At 46.3% G+C, this 22,470-nt stretch overlaps 1 long non-coding RNA gene across 1 annotated transcript in view; it reads left to right on the top strand.

Moving 5' to 3' along the window:
- Nucleotides 1-22,470, top strand: part of LOC111164120 (uncharacterized) — a 51,380-nt gene that overhangs the window by 6,057 nt on the left and 22,853 nt on the right. Inside the window, exon 2 of the long non-coding RNA XR_002641935.2 lies at nt 922-21,044. This is a non-coding gene — a long non-coding RNA (uncharacterized LOC111164120). The remainder of the gene's footprint in view (nt 1-921; nt 21,045-22,470) is intronic.

The following is a 22,470-nucleotide window of genomic DNA, read 5'->3' as shown; positions in this document are numbered from 1 at the left end:
CCTTGTGTAGCGCGGGCTGTAGGCATGAGGGCTTCAGTAGTTGTGGCGTGTGGGCTCAGTAGTTGTGGCTCATGAGCTCCAGAGCGCAGGCTCGGTAGTTGTGGCGCACGGACTCAGTTGCTCCGCGGCATGTGGGATCTTCCTGGCCCAGGGCTCGAACCTGTGTCCCCTGCACTGGCAGGCGGACTCCCAACCACTGCGGGAGGCCCCTTTTTAAAGAGAACTAATCCCATTCGTGAGGACTCCACCCTCATGAGCGAAGCACCTCCCAATCCTAACACATTGCCCTGGGCATTAGTATTTCAACATATGAATTCGGGAGCACGCAAACCTTCAAACCATTGTGCTGGCTGTCTTCTCCCAGCTTAGTTCCCCAAAGGAGGCATCTCAACAGACCTACTACTTGGTTCTAGGTCTAAACCCTCAAAGGTGGGGCTGTGTGGCCTTGGGGTTGGGAGGGACGGTTGATCTGATCCTACAGCCGGGGGTGCAGCCTCTCCTGAAGGGGCCACTGCTGCTGTGAGGACAGCCTCAGAAACCATTTGAAGCGCCCTTCGGTGACTCTGAGATCCAACTAACACCACACACTGTGTGCGCCCCTGACCACGCTCTGTGGCCTAGTGCTGTGGCCTGAGGTGCTGTGGGATTTCTTTTATTAAATAGTGAGTTTATTACATAGCTCCGTTTTTTAAAATTGCAGCTTCAGAATACATTGAAGGTCAAATGTGCATCGAGAATGCAGGCCTGGCCTGGAATGGAGCTAGAAAGCAGAGCAAAACCCGGCAAACCCTCGGGTTCCACCCTCTCCTGCCCCCTCTCAGTTCAGAGCAGCCCCGTGAGTGAAGCCACAGCCCTGCTCACAGCGGCGGGTGAGGTGGGCACTGACAGCAGATTTGATTCTCCTCATGTACTTTTGAGCAGATGCTTTATCCTGAAGAATTCAGGAGCATCTGGAGAGAGCAGAGGAGAGACAGCATCCAGAGGAGAGACGCCAGCGGTGAGGCTGACTCCGGAAGAGGCATCCGACCCACAGGTCATGGGGAAAGTAAGGCAAGCACATCCCAGAAAAATCACCCCCACCCCACCCTGGAGTTTTCTGGCATGAGCTATAGCATAATTCACATGGCCAAGTGATACAAAAGAAAAGTAGCTTCTCAAATCTAGAATCATCGCTCAGCACAGCCATCCCTCTCTTCCTTTTTCGGCAGAGCTAACATGAATGGAGCACTTACGGCATGTCGGGCATGATTACATACAGTCTCTCATTTAACCCTCACATCAGCTGAGGAGCTCACTTCTACAGATGAGGAAGCTAAGGCACAGAGAGGTTAAGTGGCCTGCCCAAGGACACACAGCTAGTATGTGGTAGAACAGGCATTTGAACTGTGTCATCCAGTCTCCAAAGCCCAGGCTTCCATCTCTTTGGTATTTAGAGACCACAGTCCCATCCACAATCTCTGTAATTAGAGGTTTCAGTGGAAGTAGAAAATATTTCAGGATCTCTTATGGTGAAAGAATTGCCCAAGAAGTGTTAGGAAGGCCGAGAGGCCAGTTGAGTCACCTGATGGGGGATTTCTTCCCAGGGATGGTGCTCTTGGTGAAAGAAGGAAGCACACAGAGGAGCTTTGCAGCTGAAGAACAGGATCTGGGTGGGCGTCTGTGTGGAGCTGCCATGCTCGGGACACAGAAAGCCAGGCTGGCTCGGCTCGGAGAGAGACTCGCGCACAATGATGTTAGTTGCCCGTGCTTTGAACCCCTCAACGCCATTCCCACTTCCATCAAAATCCACTTACAGACACTGCTTTAGTCAGTTGGACTTTACAAGCATCAAGGCATAGATGCTGGAAAGAAGGGATTTCTGAAATGCTACCACATGTTTGAAAGGTTGTGTGCAGGCTGTTGTGTCGTGTTTGGCTTTGGCTGGACCTGGCCGACTCCTGCCCCCCAACAATATTTAACAAGCACCTTCCAGAAGACGCAGCTCTGCATAACCTGTGCTAGGAATTTGGGCCTCTGCCCTGAATATTGGTCCTATTTCACATGTACCTCATCAACCTGATAACATTCCTCCCAGCTGAAGAGTCACGGTGGTGGAGTGCGCAGGGCAGGGAAGCTCAGAAACACAGGACCACAGGACTTAACCTACAGAAAGGCCTTCATCCGAGCATCACAAAGCACTGACGGACAGTAATTAATCCTCACAACGCCTGTGCTCGGAAGGTGAGTGATCACCTGGTTTTTATAGATTGGGAGGACTTTCTTCAGGCAGCCCCTCCCTCGAGAAGCTGAGACTGGATGGTGGGGCAATCCTACCTCTGAAGTGGGGGAGAGGCAGAGAGGGTGGCTCAGTGGGTGGAAGCCAGGCCCGTGTCACCTGGCCACCTTTCCCTCCCCAGGACACACGTTCCCCAGTGCACACTTACTGTGGCTGCGAGCGGGGGAGAGGGGGTTAAGAAGATTCTCAGAGATTCAAGAAACCAAAGGCGGGGTGAGGAGTAGAAGAGAAAGAGAATGAAAAGCAAAAAATAGAGCAGGAGGAGGTTAGAGGTTCTCTCTGACTTCCTGTAAGTATAATCCGACTGGCCACATGTGAGGGAAACCAAATGTCATGTGAAGCAGTGCAATTGTCATCCTCAGGAGGTGGGCCTTGTTGGGCGAAAGGTCAGAATAATCCCTTCTCTAGCAAAGCAGAAGTCCCAATGCTATTTTTGGAAACTCCTAGAATTTGCCACCACAACATGGTATGAGAAGAGCCAGAGTTACAGTTCATCACCTTGCAGTGCAACGTCACCCTTCTCTCCACTGTGGCCGATAGGCTTCTGAGAAGTGATCAGAACAGATGTTAGTAAAGTGCATCACACCTCGAGCACACTGGGGCTCCTCGTGGTTACAGGACTTGGCGGGGAGGATCAGGGCAAACAAGTCATGACCCCCCTGAGGCAGCGGTTGGAAATGTGGGCTTTTTAGTTCTGCTGAGCTGAGCTCCAATCCCAGCCCCACCTCCCGCCATAGCTGGGTTACCTTGGTAAGCGGCTTGATCTCTTTGAGCCTCATTTTCCTCATCTGTTAATTGGGGCTAGTCATGCCCTCCCTCCTGGGATGGTTGGAAGAGTTACCTGCAGGGCTTCCCTGGTGGCGCAGTGGTTGAGAATCTGCCTGCTAATGCAGGGGACACGGGTTCGAGCCCTGGTCTGGGAAGATCCCACACGCCGCGGAGTGGCTGGGCCCATGAGCCACAAGTACTGAGCCTGCATGTCTGGAGCCTGTGTTCTGCAACAAGAGAGGCGGCGATAGTGAGAGGCCCGCGCACCGCGATGAAGAGTGGCCCCTGCTCACCGCAACTAGAGAAAGCCCTTGCACAGAAACAAAGGCCCAACACAGCAAAAATAAATATATAAATTAATAAAACAAAGGACTAGTCTTTGCCAAAGAATGATTGAAGTTTAAAAAAAAAAAAAGAGTTACCTGCAATAATACTAGTTCCTAATAAGCATTCAATGAACAGCAGCTGTTATTATGTTCTTACATTTTACATATTGGTTTGTCTTTACTAAAAGGACACCTCCTGTAGATGACAGGAGCAAATGAGAGCACTGTTTCTTTAGGGTTCTAAAACACACCATTCCTCCAAGCTGGTTCAGAGTACCTCTACATTCCAAGTCTATGAAACATGACTGATTTTGCTTGGCCTAGAACACCCTGGCTTTTCATTCCCTTGGGACGAGCATGGACCGAGATGACGGCCGGGACCATCTGGGGGCTGATCCATCCAGTCATCTGAAAACACTCCCATGGTTTTTCAAGAGGACCAGCATTATTTCTCTTCTAATAGAAGATGTGATGCAATGACTAAACCTGTTTTAATGCCCCCTTGGGAATTTGATAAAAGTCATCTTCCTCAAAAAAATGCCAATGCACACAAAAGTTTACAGAGTCAGTTCTCGTTCCTTGTGGTGGTTATGTTCTATGACTGCTAGGGATACTGAATTCATGAGTATGGAACCACTGCCCTAGAGAAGATACAGAGTTAGGGTCCTGCCAGCCTCTGGTCACAACATTTTCATCAACTGATCAATGCATAACTTTGTGTTATGTGTGGTTCTGTTTAGAGACACCTGATTTAATAGAAATTGATTCATTAACATTGAACTCACAGCCAGCACTCCAGCACTGTAACTCATGCCTGAATGAAGCTTCTCTAACACATATTTTCCTCTGTAAGGAACATCACAGCCTTCTTGCACTTAGGAACACTAGGCAGCTCTTCAGCACTGTGCCTGGGGCCTTTTTAAACAGTGAAATCACTAACAAAAAGTACAAGAGGCACATAACATGGAATTAAATGACTGCGAAAAGTCACTTGTTTACAGTGTCAGGGCCAAAACAAGGAGACAATGTTGCCTTGTTCAACTTTAGCTGAAGTGTGCGTATTGGGTGACTCAAAATTTTTGCTGCACTGCACAAGTGTGTGTCTGCAGATGACTACAAAAGCACCAAGAGTATTGATCCTGGGATTACAAATAAATCTTAAAAAGTAGATGAATTTGCAAATACAGAATCTGCAAATAATAAGGATTGCCTTATATCGTCTCCAGGCATTCAACCCATGGAAGCCAATTCTGTGATAACTGGGGCAGGGTGAAGTGTTTTACCTTTCGCAACCCGTAGGAATGTGTCTAAGCCAGGAACAAGTAAAATGTCTTTCAGTATAGGTATGGGCATCCTTTACCAGACGTTTCCATTATTTTCTTCCTTGATATTTTATACCTCTGGACTATGTTCAAGGCCAACAATGAAAAACCTAGACTTTTGGGGGGAAAATGAGCATATTATTATAGAAAGTAAAACTATTTGGTGCTTTCTTTTTTTTTGGGGGGGGGCGGGGTGGTACACGGGCCTCTCACTGTTGTGGCCTCTCCCATTGCAGAGCACAGGCTCCGGACGCGCAGGCTCAGCGGCCATGGCTCACGGGCCCAGCCACTCTGCGGCATGTGGGATCTTCCCGGACCGGGGCACGAACCCATGTCCCCTGCATCGGCAGGCGGACTCTCAACCACTGCGCCACCAGGGAAGCCCTATTTGGTGCTTTCTTACATTTATTATTATTGGCTTTAGCAGTGAAACGTTTATCTTTCTCAAAAATGTCTGATTATAACTATGTGAAAAAATACGCATATGCAGAAAGATTGGGAGGAAACAAGAGAAAAATGAAAGCAGTTGTTAGGGTGGCAGAATATGAAAACATTTCTCCTTCAGAATGTGCTCTTCAGTGTTGATGTTATGTGATCTCAGACATAAACTGGAGAAAAAAACTTCAATTAAAACAATATGACAGGGAGTAGAAAAATGACCAATGAAAATATATTTAAACACAGGGGACTTAATAATCTTTCATCATTTGTTCTTTGGAAGTTAGCTCACATTGGCAAAAAAAGATTGTTCATTCCATGTTACCCACCATTTCTGTTCTGCAGCATTCTCTAAGGTCCGTGCTATTCCTCTGCAGGGTGGATTTTAATATTCTAAGCCCTTTGGATGCTTTCATTCCTGCAGACACATGATGTTAGACAGAAAGTAGAAGACCAGAAGTCAAGATGTAAATGGCGCAGGTAACCAGCACATTATCAGGTATCTCTGGGAAACAGGAAACTCAGCAACAAGTGATTTTGTGAGAACTACCAAGGAGAAAGTCCTGAGAGAAATAGCCGGCAGGCGTGCCAAGTGGCCTGTATAAGGCAGATTGGCCACAGGTGCGACCTACAGCCTTTGAGCACAGAATCTGGTGCAGTTCATGGGAGCACATGCCTTAGTAAAATTCCCCCTGAAGGCCATAGCCATCAGCCAATCCAGGATTTACTGAGCACATTTAATATGGCAGGCTGGACAACATGTGGCGGGCACCAAGAAAAGTCAGACCCAGTCCTTGGCCTCCAGTCACAATCTGCTTGCGAAGACAGGATTCGGTCACGGAAGGAGCCCTGGGCTCGATGAGCGCCCAGCGCTGAGCTCCCACTGGTGCCAGACCAGGTCTAGGCTTTTGGGACACACAGTGAATAAGAGAAAGTCCCTGCCTTCAGTTGCTCAGATTTTTGTGGGGGAGACAGACAATAAACATGAAAACAAATCAAGAGGACTGCTTCCGACAGAGATGAAGTGCTACGAAGAAAACCAATGGCAGTGTTATAAAAAGTGCTTGGCCTCTTTGGGGACATAGCACGTGAGCTCAGGTGATGGGAAGTCAGCCAGCTGCAGCAAGATCTGGGGGGGCAGATTTCAGTGGCAGAGGATCTACGGTATGTGTGGTACATCAGGAGACCAGTCCAGAGGGAGGAACGGCGCCTGTAAGGAGGGAATCCTCCAGGGGGTAGAGGACATGAAGTAAGGTCGGACTCTATTCTGCAGGTCAGGGCTGCCTGCTACTCCCTGCCTTTGCTCTCGGAGCAGATACTCTCTCCCACCAGGCCCGGGGCAACCTCTCAAGCAGACACTACTAATCAACTAGAACTGAGGTGTGAGTTAAAGACAATTTGTCACCAGCACTATAAACAGTGGGAAGCCTTTTAAAGGGTATGAGCAAGAGACTTTCAAAATAAAAGGAGTGTTTTAAGAAAGATGAATCCAACCATGGTATGCAGGCTAACTTGGAGGGAACTGAAATGAGTGTTCAGCAAGGCCACTCAGAAGAGAATATTAATTGTGGACATTTATTAAGCACCTACTATGTCCTAGCACTTTACAACTTTATCCATTTTTATCAACCTCAAAAGGCAGATGTTATTGTTCCCTTTGAGCAGATAAAGAAACTGAAACTCAAAGAAGGAAAGTCAGTTGTTCAAGTGGAGAAATGGAGACCTAAGTCTCTCCGTTCCAATGCCCTCTCTCATTTCCCTGTGGAACACTGATACTCTGAGCACAGGTCAGTAGGAATTTGGATGGAAAGATATGAGAAACATAAAGGAAAAACTAGGGGGAGTTGATGCAGGCAAGGGTAGGGTCAAAGATGGTGGCCACAACAAAAGAAACTTGGTTTTGGTTGCGGAGAACAAAGTGTTGAGTGACACACACACCGGTACTTGGGAGGAGCGGGATGGGGAGTTGGGGCTGCAGGGCGTATTTTTAGTTGTTTTATAAGCTTCTGCATTTTTTTGCAATAAGTGTATAATTTTATAATTTAAAAAGTTAGATTATTTAGAAATCTAAGTCTTTTTCTCCTGGGTAACTGAGAGATGCCACTGACAGAATTCAGGAGACGCCAAGTTTTGGCTTGGGGTTAAGATAATACATCCGATTTAGACCCATGGATTGAGGCACTGGTGGGACAGCCAGGTGACAACGGCCCGTAGTGTTTTAGTTCCAATTCAGGATTCAGGGGCATTTGTGGTTCTAAGCTCTGACTCTTCATTTTGGAATGCGGCCAACCTAGGCCATCCTGTCTGCCACTAGGCTAGCCACTCAAGTCAAAAGCTCAGGAGATCCATGGCAAACCTCCAGCACCAGCGTGGCACCGGAGCTGGACCCAGAACGAGGAGAAGTGACACCGCTCTGGGCATATTCTTCATTTGTTCACAGTTCCCAAGACTGCTCCTGGCAGGGCGGTTGGGGAGGGCAGGAGAGGGACCCCCTCTGGCATCCCTGGCCCCAGCGAAATGCTGGCCCTCTAGTCCAGGAGCGGGCCCTGGCCAGGAGACAACTTCCTGGGGTCCTTAACCTCTCCGTGCCCTGTTTACCTCAAAGCAATGGGGTTGTGAGCAATGGCTAATAAAAAGAGCCCTTTGACAACTAGCAGTTTCCATAATCACAACCATAACAAGAACAATCATAATAATATGTCCAGGAAAAACAACAGTTCACTGAATATTTGAGAGTAGATTCCTGAGGTGGGAGTCAGATGCCCCCATAATCATCTTACTCAAGATGCTTTTTAATAGAAGGTAATAACCAGAAATGAAACCATCAACATAATATACGCCATGTCATAAAAAATAATTGTCGGGTCAGCCAGCCTCCCTGGAGCAAGACTTCCCCTGCCTTACTCCTTCGTTGCCAGCCTCGGACTTCATTCTTTACCGTCACTTAGCAGATACCTGTCCTCGGTGTCCGGGCTTTCAGAATCGGAGCAGAGAGAGCCCAGTAAGCCGATACACATCGTCCCAGCTTCCAAGCAGCCGGGAAGCTTTGAACTCTGGGAGTGGGCCATTTCCTCCGTGGGAGAGAAACGACTGGAGCCAACCCAGGATGAACATGTTTCCCTCCTGTTTGTTTGCCAGATGTGTGGCTTTCAAGCAAGCTGGCCTGGAATGGGTACATCGCTAACATGGCTGGGGTGGGCCTCTGGGTGGCACTGCCCCACACCGCAAGACTGCGAAGTCTCCCTTGGGCTCTCAAGAAGTCAGTCAAATGGTCATTTTCCAACCCCCAAAGCCTAAATATGTATAATTTCTTTAGAAATTGGCCTGAAACCCAACAGCTGCCTAAACGTACCAGCTGTCTGAATGTGCTAATGGACCCCTGGCCCTGGAGGAACCCAGTGGGTCGTGCCCTGCCAGGCCCACACCGTGTGCCATCTTCACAGCTTATAGGCTGACACTTGACCCAAAGTCTCTCTGTCACAGCGGTCAATGTCTTGTGACCCTGGAACTCTACGTTCATTTTAAAAGGCCTAATTCTAAAGCATCACTTCACACTGTGGCCTTTAACGGAAAATTCCTTCCAAGCAGCAGAGGGCAGATCTTGTGGCTTCAGGGCGTGAAGCAGCACTTTTACCTGTGGCGAGATCCCCTGGCTGAACCTGTGAAATGTGGGAAAGATCCCAGTTCTCTTTAGGAAGCAGCAGCCCAAGTGGGATGGCCCTGCCCTGCCCTGCATTACTCAGTCTCAAGGTTGATTCATTTCAGTGATACAGACAGTGGGGGAGGCAGGCAGCCACTGCCCATTACCCACCTCTCTGTCGCTTTGAATTTAATCACTTAGAGTCACCTGACATAATTTGGATCGTTTTATAATGTGTTATTTCAAATTCTATTTACACCCCCAGCCCCCCAAGGCCTCGTGGCTAGAGACAGGGCACTGGCCATGTGGCCCAGCTGGGTCTTTGTGCCAAAGGAGGCCCACTAGCCTGCACTTCCCCTTGGGTTGTTGAGTGACATTACTTTCATCCCTAAGGATAAGTCTCTCTGGTGCAGTTGGTGGCTCCTTCCTTCCTTGGCAAGCTCTCCAGCCCAAGGTAGACAGGATCATCTCTAAGGAAGCCCCAAAGTCAGCAATCCCTCCCCGCTAACTCTGGTGTAGCAAATCCCTTCTCACCGACCTCATTTCCTCTTCCTCTCTTGGTTCTGCCTGGGCCTGTCATTCTCTTCCCTGACCACCCAAACTCCTAACAACATGACTTAGATTTACAAAATCTCAGAATCTCTGAACCAATAGAGGCTTTCACCTCCCTCTGCCCCAACATTTCTTCTCAACCGGAAGAGCATTTATTCTGCTCAGCTGGCACCGGGAGGGGCAAGCATTGGACATTGTCCCTTACTTTGGAGCCCAGTACTAAATTCCTGTGGTTAGTGCCCGAGAGGGGCCTCCTCATGTAGCTGCCCACAGTGTCCACAGCCTGGTGACACCCCAGCATCTTCCCAGAGGGGCTCCATTTGTGATGTCTACTATGGCAGCCAATAGCTACCTTGGCAACGTGGCTCGTTCGCAGAAAAACATGCTGTAAGGGTAAAGCAGCAGACTTCTAAGACTTAGAGCAACAACAGCAAAAAAACCCCTCAAATATCTCATTAGTAATTTTTAGATTGATTATATGTTGAAATGACATTTTGGATACATTAGGTTAAAGAAAATACTAAAATTCTTTAGCCTGTTTCTTTTTACCTTTTTTAAAGTGGCTAGTAGAAAATTTTAAATTATACCTGTGGCTCGCATTGCATTTCTATTGGGTCGCACTGGTCTGGGCTGGCTACCATATGCCATGATTCTATTTACGCTGATACTATTTATTTACCAACTTTTCTGGCTATTTTTATATTTTCCTTATCCTTTCCATTTCCCCTTGCTCTTTGCCTTCCTATTTTAATCTCTTGTTCCTCCATTCACTCACTACCACATTCCCACACACATTTCCCCTTTTCTTTTGTCTTTTTCCAGCCTCCCCCCATGGCAGGATTGCCACGAATTATGGAGTAAGAAACAGCGACGGCAGCAACAAAGCAGTGTTTTGGTAGACTAGCCACCTCCACCCAAATCCTCTCGAAAAGAAACTATCTCAGGCACCAGCCATTACTTCACAGGGCTCCTGGGCCCCCAACGCCACCCCTTAGCCCTTTTGAAATAGCTCGAGAATGTGGCCTTAAGGCTGACCCCCTCAAGGGGTGATTTCCACCCACACAGTGAAGATGGGATTAAGGGGGAAAGTTAAAAAAAAAAAAAATCCTCCCTAACTGCCTGATTAGCTTGCATTGTAGGTCCCTGGAGACTGTGTTCTTTTAGGCTTTAATTGCTATCCATGCAGTGGCCCCCGAGAAACGTGTTTATTACTGTGACTAGTATTAGGCCCAATATTGTAAGAGCCGGAACGATCATCTGTTCAGCCGGAGTGAGTAAAATATTCCACGAGAGTGAGGTGTGCACCCACTGACTCAGGGCGCTGGAGCGTGTGTCTGGAAAATGAGCTCTTCTAGGAGCCAAAGGATACTTGAAGTCCTGACAGAGGCATGTACCGCCAAGCCATGCTTCCTTAACTCCAGGTGGACCGATACGGCTCTCAACATCACCATAGATGCGTCCATGCAACCCCATTTCTTTGGTGTATTAAAAACAGCTCCAGGGCTTCCCTGGTGGCGCAGTGGTTGAGAGTCCGCCTGCCGATGCAGGGGACACGGGTTCGTGCCCCGGTCCGGGAGGATCCCACATGCCGTGGAGCGGCTGGGCCCGTGAGCCATGGCCGCTGAGCCTGCGCTCTGCAACGGGAGAGGCCACAACAGTGAGAGGCCCGCGTACCGCAAAAACAAACAAACAAAAAAAACAGCTCCAGTGGTGTTATCCCTTCTAATGCAGTAGTAGTTGAAAACCCACCTATGGGACTCCCGATTCTGTGACAGCTCCTGGGGAAGGGGAGGCAGGAGGTCCAGGGCGATGCTTTCCTCCTGGGGTGGCCTCCTGCACACCCCCCTTCTCCTGTCCATCAACCTCGCCCCATGTTCATCTTCCTGAAACATGGAAGGCTGCATGTGATCCTGTGCTCAGAAACTTTCCATGAGCTTCTGTTGTCTAAGTCCCCCACTCTGGTCTCTGGTTCCGCCTCTCACTTCCCTTCCCAGCACTCCGCAAACGGTTCAGCCAGCTGGTGGGTCATTTGTTCATTCCTCAGCCAGGGACTGAAGGCTGAGCATGTGCCTTGAGTTCTCCTAGGCTTTGAAGATGCAGACAGACTCCATTCCTACCCCCTGGAGTCTACTGTCTAGTGAGGAAATAATTACACAAATCATGGTTTTCCTGGAAACTATGAAGGTCAAGTACAGAGGCTGGAGAAGCCTATCTCAGCTCTCCTTAAGCCTTTGATCTCCACCTCCAGTGGAGGCTCCCGGAGGACAGTCATGTGGTTACCTCCCCAGGAAGTCCCCCCCCCCCCCGCCACGTGGCTGAGCAGGAGTCGGTGCTCAGGGAATTCCAGGCAGAGCTTATTGGTGACAAAATATCAGGGGCAGGCAGCCTCTTTCCAGCCATGGACTCGGTGCTTTTCTGTGTCAGTGCTCAGTGGTTCAGGATTCAGAAATGCCTGGCAGAGCAGCAAGAGAGAGTCCAGGGACCCCTGCCAGGCTTTGTGCAAAGCGTCAACGGTAGGACACTTCCTGTGAATTCTTGTCAATACTGTAGATATGATTGTACTCAGTAGAGCACTTTGAGGAGCAACACACTAAAAAATATGTATAGGACTTCCCTGGTTGCGCAGTGGTTAAGATTCCGTCTGCCAATGCAGGGGACACGGGTTCGAGCCCTGATGTGGGAAGATCCCACATGCCACGGAGCAACTATGCCCGTGCATCACAACTACTGAGCCTGTGCTCTAGAGCCCGCGAGCCACAACTACTGAGCCCACATGCCACAACTACTGAAGACCGAGCGCCTAGAGCCCGTGCTCCACAAGAGAAGCCGCAATGAGCAGCCCACGCACCACAATAAAGAGTAGCCCCCGCTCGCCACAACTAGAGAAAAGCCCACGCGCAGCAACGAAGACCCAACGCAGCCAAAAATAAATAAATTTATTAAAATAAATTTTTAAAATATATATTTTTTTAGACCTTCTAGCAAGACCCTGCCCCCAGAAGGGAGGGTGACAGTCACTGAAGGTGAAGTGATGGCTCCTCCCCTTTGTGTGGCTCAGACTCCACCCAGAAGGCATCAGGAAAGTGAGCATATCACCAGGGGAGTTTGGCAGATGTTGCCCGTCAAAGTCACGGTGTCCTGCCAGGTTGTCAGCCAGGAGCGTGTGGAGCAGGAACCAGCGTGACACTGTCGTCATCACCCCATTACGTCATCCAAGTCCACGGGGAGTTTCTGTGGAACCAGGGCCAGTGAGTTTCTTGCTCGCTGCTGGGAGGCGGTTCCTGAGTTACAGTGAGCACCATCTTACGAAACCCCAGCTTGGTTTCCTCTTCAGGTGGACTTACCGGCCTTGCCGCAGATTTTATTTTGTATTTATTGATTTATTTATTTTTAACATCTTTATTGGAGTATAGTTGTTTTACAATGGTGTGTTAGTTTCTGCTTTACAACAAAGTGAATCAGCTATACGTACACATACATCCCCATATCTCCTCCCTCTCTTGCCGCAGATTTTAAAGAGAGTCCCTCAGGCTACCCGCAGGCCAGAATCACCTGGGGATTCCTGGGCCTCACCCCGAATCTTCCAAACCAGGTCTGGGGCTGGGGTGAGACCCAGAAATCTGCACTCTGTGTGAGTGCCCCCGGGGACATTTGCGAACCGCTGTGGAGAGTGACCGCCCTGACCCTTCCCTCAACCCCCATCTCTCGCTTCCCCCGGCTGTCAGTCCGCCCCCTCATCTTCCCGGAGATGGTGTTCTGCTATCCCTGTTCCTCAAAGCTTATTGTCTGCTAGCCAAACTGCCCATCCTGCTGTCCTCTGGAACTTTCTAGAGTTTGTTGGTAGTCAGAGCCCACCTCTAGGAGAGGCTCTCTTGTGTTCCAGAGGGAAGGAAAGCAGAGGGAAGGAGGAGGGGGAGACAGGTGACCCGGTGGGAGAGGCGGATTCCACCCTAGCAAGATAATTGGGTGAAAAAACGAAAACTCCTACTGTCCTTATATTTTCTAAATAGAAAACAATGCATTTTTATTGAGGAAAAGGTGGACTTCAAAAGAACCAAAAAAAGAATAAGAAAGAAAACAAAAATGTACTACAAACTCACACTATAGATAAAATAATTAACCCATGAATAAAATTCCCTAGAATCTTTTTCCTAGAAACTTATGCTCTGCTTTACCAGTTTGAGCTACAAAATAATCACAGTTCTTTTAACATTAAAATTGATAAGATTTGAGCCCCCATCCTGCCTATGAGTCTGTCTTTCCTTCCTGCCTATAAGTCTGTCTCTTCCTGTGATAATTTTAAGAACCAGGAGGCTTACTGGTCTTGCTGCTGGTTGCAGAGCTGTCAGGATGTATGGTTGCTCCCAGACCCACTTTCTCCTGAACAAGACAGACCCAAGCCTGGGTCACCAGTTCAAACTCTTCATCACACCCGCTGAGTTCGCAAGGCCAGGGGTAGGGCAGGCACAGGGTGGAATGCTAGGATCCTTTTTCACCAGCTGACCTCAATCCAGGCTACATCAATCCATCAGAAATGTTCTTATGATACTGAACCTCAAAGAACAACAACTAAGAACTCAGTCTCTTTCCTCTGGCAGTCCTGACAACGTGTCCACTCCCTGCTGCAGGGATGTCCTAAAACATATATAAAGAGGGACCACTTTAATTTTTCCTTTGGCCGCCCCGTGTGGCTTTCAGGATCTTAGTTCCCTAACCAGAGATTGAACCCGGGCCCTCAACACTGAAAGCGCTGAGTCCTAACCACTGGACCATCAGGGAATTCCCAAAGGGGGACCACTTTTGTCAAGCCACACACACACACACACACACACACACAAAGTCCTACTAACCGTTTCTCACAGTACATAAGTGAAAAGGACCACCAAAATGATTCTTCCTAAGGTGACCAGCCAGTTGTCACAGCTGCTCAAAATGAGGTGGCTGGAAACTTTTGAATGTCATTTCACCTTAACTAAAAAGTATTTGTAAACGGTGTGGCTTTAAGCTATTTTTTTAAAGTGACAAAAGGACTATCCTTTTTACTACTCCCAAACCCTGATTATTGGTCATAAAAATGTTTCAATTATGAATTTTTTCCAAGGCATTCTCTTAGAGGAAATACTACCAGGGCTAATCCTGTGTGGCCCTGTGAATTTGTCTTTTTTACCTCACATTATTCTATTTTCTTTCACCATTTCAGGGGCCCTGTGTATCTCCAGACTACAGGGATGTTAGACTGTCTCTCCAAGTCTTCTCTTCTAGAAAAAAATCACTTGATAAAAACCAACTTACTTTGATAAAACCAATTATTAACAAGATTTTTAGGAATTTCCCAGCAGGAGGGCATTTTGAAACAGAACTTGAGAGAGAGAGAGAGAGAAGGCGCAATGGTTAGCACCAGGAATGTCAGTACCAATGATGGCAGTCATCATCTGGGGGGTAAAGAGCCTTTGACATGCTCCCAATCACCCTTGTAGTTGGATGCGTGGCTGCTCTGCCCTGCTGGAGGCCAACCCCAAATATTTCCAGCCTACTGGAAAATGAAAATAGAAGGAGTTTCATGTAGGTGAAACTAAGGTGTACTCTTTTTTTTTTTCTTTAATTTATTTATTTTTATTTTTGGCCGCGTTGCGTCTTCGTTGCTGCTCGCGGGCTTTCTCTAGTTGCAGCTAGCAGGGACTACTCGTTGTTGCGGTGTGCAGGCTTCTTATTGTGGTGGCTTCTCCTATTGTGGACGGAGCACAGGCTCTAGGCGCGTGGGCTTCAGTAGTTGTGGCATGTGGGCTCAGTAGTTGTGGCTTGTGGGCTCTAGAGCACAGGCTCAGTAGTTGTGGCGCACGGGCTTAGTTGCTCCATGGCATGTGGGATCTTCCTGGACCAGGGCTTGAACCCGTGTCCCCTGCATTGGCAGGCGGATTCTTAACCACTGTGCCACCAGGGAAGTCCTAATGTGTACTCTTTAAGACTGACAAAAAACAGAAAAGTTGAAGCTGGATGATGGGTACATGGAAGTTCATTATACCATTGTCTCTACTTTTATAGATGCTTGGAAATTTCCATAATAGAAAGGCTTAGAATGCTCTTTAACCAGAGACTGGGGCGGTGATGATGTTGGGCTTTTGAGTCTATGTAGGTTGGAAGAGCGAATAAAAATATTCTGTTGATTTTGAAATATATTATTTCATTTAGTCAGCTCATAACCGACAGGTGCATTTTGAACACGGGAAATTAAGTTAAATTATTGTACAAAAGTATGCCACAAATCCAGTTCTTTTCTCTTTAGTAAAATAATATTTTTGTAATCCAGGAAGTAAAGCCCCATTATGCAAAAAGGAAGGGATCTTTGGACACAGTCCAGGCCCTTCAAAGAGATGACCAGACTTTTCATGTATGCAAAATAACCACAGTCCGGGCTGACTCCAGCTCTTGCCAGAATCATTCATGAAACCTGTACTATCAGAAATGCAGAGTCTCTTGAAATAGTCAGACATGCTTTAGACACTCATGGCATTAAGGGTAATTATTGTTACATAATCTGAGGACTTGTCACTGGATGATATAAAAATATGGTCATCAGAAACTAGTTTAAGAGTGACACTGTGGCTTATCTCTGGGATAACTTGCATGTAAACACACAAAGTAAAACTTGGCCAACCAGAAATCTTGGGGAGTGAGTCATTTTTGCTATCTTGGTGTTACTGATATCCTTCAGGCAGTAAAACTCTAACCATTATGTATAGGGATTCCTTGACAAGGTTGTGAACCTCTTCGTCGTGTTATAATTGGTCGTGGTCAGTCCTCGTCTTGGTGACCTAGGGATGTGATGATGAACAGTTACTCTGTTTCTTGATGTCAGGGTAGCTGCGGGTGGAGCTCTCACCTCCTACACTAAATGGTCTACGTGTGCTCCTTTGTAAAGCACCTCTTCCTCCTACTCAGGTGTCGGCCACCTCTTCTACCCACTCTAGGAAGCAGGTTTCTAGCGTCTTTCCCTCTGGCTTTGCCTTTTGATTTGCGGTCTCTAGTCTTCTACTATGGACTGATAAGAAGATCCCTGGCCCCTTTAGAATTGTGTAGAAAATAAGAGTGAGTAGAATGTAAATGACTCTAGATGAGGGGCTCAGCTAACAAGCCGAGGGCTGGATTTTAGCACTGAACTTTTATGAGACCCTTTCTGGTGGATCAGAGGCCAGTATTCTCAATGGATAAGGTCTTATCAAAATAACTTACATGGTGTTGGTAAAAATAACATTTCTGTCTTATATTTTGAGCTTTATGTTGTTTCTTTCCCCCCCTTTATCAACATTTTAGTGTTTTCCACTCCAGACTTCACCACTGTAGACAATGCCTAGGCTCAAAGATGTCAGCTTATTGAAGGGAGTTAATATCCATGGATCCAAATTACATCAGAGGAATTATTTTTAAATTGAAGTGTGTGTGGGGGTGTGTTTTAATTGGCCAAGAGTTGATTGGGCAGCACATAGGCGGTGAGAGGCAGGGTGAGCACAGCATTAAGAGCCAGACCACCTCCATGGTAAAATGAGGACAAGCACACAGTTGTTGGGAGTTGTATGAGCTGGTGTTGGTAAAGCATTTGGTAAACTTGAACTTTTATTCATTATTTATTTTATTTTATTTTATTTTATCTTTTTTGAACTTTTATTTTTAGTCAGGGAGAAAAATGAGCCAGGGCTGAAGACTGGTTCTAGGTTAGAACAAGAGTAAATTCCCTCTCCCCTACCTTCTTCCTGCTTCAGGCAAAGGAAAAAAAGAGAAAAAGGGATGGTAAAAATGGCGGTGAAGGAGCGAGGCCATGGAGGTACTTTGTGACTATTTGTGTCTATTCGTAAAATGACCGTTAGCTAAAACAGAACTGTATGTAAATAGTGATGGCAGCTTAACGATCCACCAGTATCTGGCAAATAAAAATTCAGAGAAGACAGAGGAAGAGAGCGAGAGTGGAAAAAGTCATGGGAACAGAGGCGACAAGGACAGTGCTCCGAAGGTGACTTCTGAAGTGGCAAGCACTCACTGCCCCTACTGGGAGACTTTCCTAGTTAGACGGGGGAGTGCCAGAGAGAACTCAGGAATGAAAGCAGCTGGGGTCAGGCAAGGGCCAAGGGCTGGTGAGCAATGACTGTGGCAGACTTTTTCTTTAATTTTATGATCTCATGAAACACAAACTCAACTGCAAGGAAGTGCCGTCTTGAGTTGTTAATTAAACACGATTCAGTAAATGAATCAGGACAAAGCCTGAAGTTGCAGCATAATTAATTCAGTGGTGCAGTTCCCGCCCCCCCCACCGCCTTTTGTTAGTTGAGTCATTTCCAAAGACAGACACCAAAACCCTTGAGCTGTGGCTGGAAACGAAGAATAAAGATTAACTTAGGTGCTGACACTTTTTTTATTCATCGAGACCTGAGACACTGGACATAGGGTAGAACTTTCGAACCTTTCAACGAAAGCCAAACAAGCCAAGAAATCAGAAGACCCCCATCTTCTAGGCAGGAATGGAGAGGCTCTCTCCCTGGAGCTCAGCTTCCGGGCTGTCCCAACACGAAAAAAACAAGATAGTTGGTGGTTTTCATTGTAAACATTCAGCTCCAAACAAATACCTTCATTCGTTAAGCAGTTGGATGATCCGTTTTGACTCATGCTGCCGAGTTGGTGGAAGTCCCGCTGAGAACAGCAGGAGGAATTAGATGAGACTAAATTAACTCAGGTGTCTGTGGAACTGGGTGGGAAGAGGCAGTGATTCATGGCCAGGACGGAGATAAGCTGGTTCTTGTCTTTATAAACTCCAAGTCCAGAGTCCATTTTCTGAAGTCATCATCAAGGAGGAAATTTATTTTAGTAAATAGAAAGTAAAAGCCGTCAGAGCTGCACAGGTGAGACTCTCAGTAGGGTTAGAGGTCAGCGCCCAGGAGTGATGAGCCATTTGCCGACCCAACCCAGTGGACTCTGATGCCCAGAGACTTAGCTTGATCCCATAGACACAGGGGACCCATACAAATAGCAGGAAGAGAAGTGGTACCAAATGGAGGAGCACATTTAGCCCTTATTATGTTTTTTAAAGTTAGTCCAAGGACTGAGGTTTTCTTTTTCCAACAGAAAAAAAAAAGGACAAATTTGTCTATTTTCCTTACTGCTTTGCTCCTATAGTATGGTTTCCAGACCTGAGACTGTAGGAAGTTTTATATAACCCATCACTGATCAAAATTGGTACGTTACATCTTGGGGTGAAGATTTTTTCATGCTGAAGCTTCTAGGTTGGACTTGATCCATGGGGGGAGTGGTGGGTATATATCCTGAAGACTACCTGTCTGGCTGTTGGCTGGGAGTCTGTGTGATCACCCACCTTCTCTCCAGCAGGAAGAGGGAATCTCCTGGTCCCCTTATTCCCACCCTGAAACCTGTCTCAGCAGCCTGGCCTTAGGGAAGCCCTGACTCTGACTTGTTGAGTTTGCCCTCCCAGTGTTCAGTCCATTTTGGAGGAACAGCTATCATGGCCTTAGAATCACCCCAACTGAAAATCCAAGGGGACTGTAGCTTTATGTAGTGTCATAAAAAGAGCACTGGACTCAGAATTAGAAGAGCAAGGGCACCATCCCAGCTCTGCGCCTGATGCCTGATGTGTCCATAGGCGGGTCAGTCTTCCCCGGGGCCTGACTGTAAGATGAGGGCACTGAGGAGAGTTTCCAGAGTCCTTCCTGCCTCTGAGATTCTACTGGTCTAGGAGATGTTACTACCAATGGCAACAAAGTTCTGATAAGCTGCCGTACCCTCTGGGAATGCGCCAGGAAGAACTTAGAACCAAGAAGACGTGACCCTCCTTACGACAGGAGCCAGGGCTGTCAGTCCCCTTCTTGGCCACAGGTGTCCAGGTGACAAAGGACACCCACAAGTGTGACAGAGTCAGAAGAGGTTCTCAGGGAAGAAAGAACCTTCTACTCAGGGCACATATGGCTGGCTCTCCTGTGTTCCCCAAATTCCTTCCCTCAACGATGTCCCACATCCTTTTAAATTATCATGTTGAATCAGTTCCCTAAAACTCCAAGTTTAATGGAATGTTAGGTTATAGAAACCCCTTCTGTCCTGCTCTACATGTTAGAAGCATCAGATGGGAACTGACTTGAAGGGATCAGAGCAGTAGATCTTCCAGTTAGGGATTAGGGCACATCTTAAATATTATTATTTTTATTTAAAAATTTGATAATATATGTACCAGGTTGGAAAATTCACAAGTGACAAGAGGATGCTAAAGGTAAGGTGACTCTTCCTCCTTCCCCATTCCTTAGCCTCCCATCTCTTCCCAAGAGCCATTTGCTTTTTCCAGATTCCTGTATATCTGTTCAAAGATATCCAATGCATACATAAGACTTTGCATCTATGCCTATTTTTGTCTTTTTCACAAATGGTAGCATGGAACACACTATTACACACTTGCTTTTTTCTCTTAAAGCTGTATTTTGGAGTGCTTCCATTTTAGTGGATGGAGAGCCAGCCCATTCTTTTTTACTAGCTGCATAGTATTCCACTGTATAGATGATCGTGTTTTGTTTAACCAGTCTTCTGTATTAATGGACATTTAGACGTTTCCCCAAATGTTGTTATAACAAACAATGCTGCAGTGAATATCCTTGTACATACAACATTTGTCTTACTGGGCATAATCACATATGGCCTTGCTCTGTTGGTGTTATTTTTATGTGTAAATGTCCATCTTTCCAATTAGATTGTAAATTCTAAGGAACAGCAGCAGACACTGTTCTGTCCTGTGACTCCGAAAACACAAAATGCAGCATCATGCACAAAAGTTTGGGTTTCATAAATATCGGGTGAAAGAATTAAAGTTCCTCATTTGTACCAGTGATGCTTCAGAGATAAGTAAATGGTAAATCAAAGGTTCAGTGACTTGCCTAAAATCACAGAGAACCAGTCAGACATAGGAAACACCAATAAATTAAAATAGATGCAAATAAAAGCAGGTATTTAGAATATTCCAAAAGTAGGCTATTTTTCCAGATTTACATGCACACATGGAAGAGTTCACTCCATTGTCTAGCTCTTCAAGGTGAGTAAATAGCTCCTCTGGAAAAACTGGTCGTATTGGGAGGTGGGTAGATGTCTCCAGCTATTGGAATTTCACTCCATAAATGTTGACTGCAGCTCACCCAACGTGACCTGGAAAAGTCAAGCATTGCCCAAAGTGCCTGACTGGTCAGAAGGGAGACATTTCCTCACATGAGGAACCCTAGTTCAACCCAGAGGAAGGTAAAAAAGGAGAAGCAAGGAAAGAGGAAATATCAGGAGGAGGAAAAAATGTTCTCTGACCATTTGACAGCTCTGAAAGAAGTCAGGAAAAAAGGGAATGAGTAGATGACTTTAATTGTGCCACACCACCTGTCATCAGTGATACATAAAGAGAATGCTCCTTTGTTAGCAAAGAAGGAGGGTGTTGTTATCATGATGTTTAATGAACACTCATTATAACCTGGTAGCACGAAATGTGTGGTCTGATTGGTTGATCTCAAAACAATTATGTCGACATCTCATAGCTTAAAGATTATACAGCCTTGTAGTTTCACAACTTATTACCCACTTAAAAAATAGTTTTCCATACAAATAATTGTTGTATTAATCTTTACAAAATGTTTCCAGGATTTCCAAGACCCCTGTCTACCGAGGGTGACTCTAGTATTGACACCAATGTTTTTGAGGTGGTAAGTTTCCTTTGTCCTCAAATTGGGAAGAGTGTTGGATTGCTTTTTCTTTTTTTTCTCTCTCTCTCTCTCTCTTTTTCTCTTTTCTCTTTAATGACCTGAAAGAGCAGATTCACTGGGTCTAATATCCCAATTCACCCTTATTCCCACCCCCAAGCAATAAAAGCCTTGTCATCAGGTTTATGGGTTAGATGACAACAAGCAAACTGCACAACACCAGGGAAGAGTAAGTGTGGATATGCCACATGGCACTGAAATGCAAGACTAATGTGAGAAGCATAATTATCCAAGGTGGCAGTTTGATGAAGGGATGGAGGTTGACACTCCTAAGCTTGAGTAAGGTATCCTGGAATCTAAGTGCTTATGAATGGTCTGCATTTCAAGTTCCTGCCTCACCCCAAAGTGCTGGCAGCTCCCTCCTAACAAGGCCCTCCTGGGCACCTGCAGCCCTGACCACGGGGCAGAGAGCCACGTGTTGAGTCATCAATACCTCCCAAAGCTCTGAGCCAAGAGCTGCAGGGCAACGCCACCCTGTTTTCCTTTGCCACCCTGACCAAAACACCGTGTTTGGCTAAAACACAGAATGGCTAGAAGGGAGGCCACCAGCTGAGTGAGGTTTCCCTGAGATCTTTTCATGTTAATACAGCTTTACTAAAATGAGCAACAAGCTTTTACATCCATTGATTTGTAGAAATGGACTTAGACGTTTAACTACTGCATTTTACAGATGTGGAAATAGACCTGGAGAAGCTACACCTCTTGCTGAAGTAGCCCAGCTGGCCATACCAGGAATAAACCCAGGTGTCCTGATTACCTGTCCCCATACCCCACAACTCCCCCCAGTATAGCGCCCCTTCCATTTCAAGACCCCCCCACCATTATTGCTATTTTTCTGGGAATACATCTTTTTGAAAGAAAAAAATGACCTGACATGATTTTATGAATGCTTATGAGATGCTTGGATAGTTAAAGTTAAACCTAGCACATCTCAGCATAGTGTGTTTTATATAATATTAAGAACAAACAACTTAGAGCTCTCTTTGTTTATGATCTCATCCAGAAACTCACATTTCTGAAGGCAGAAATGATACTGTAGTCCTATGACCACCAACTCCTAAATTATCACTGATTTATAACAAAATTTTTTTAATTAAAAAAAATTCCTTGCAGGCATAGCCAGATTTAACAATGTGTTTTGCTGATATTCAGTTCTAGCACTGCCCCATGGAGGCTAGTACAAATGTAGAAAGTGGACATGGAATTCTCTGTTAGACATCCAAACCCAAATATAGTCAGGATGTACACTGTTCTTACTTAAATTATCGTTTTTGAGCCAAACGTGAGTTATATGCAGAAGATACCCAAAATACATATAAAACTAAATGCTTCAAATGAAAGCTAGGAATTTGTGTTTCTAATTCAATTT

Source organism: Delphinapterus leucas, chromosome 12 (assembly GCF_059928025.1).
Source record: "Delphinapterus leucas isolate spDelLeu-1000000601 "Yukka" chromosome 12, BTC_Dleu_Yukka2, whole genome shotgun sequence".
NCBI lineage: Eukaryota > Metazoa > Chordata > Mammalia > Artiodactyla > Monodontidae > Delphinapterus > Delphinapterus leucas.
Note: the sequence above shows the minus strand (reverse complement) of the source record. Positions and strands in the feature narration are given on the sequence as shown.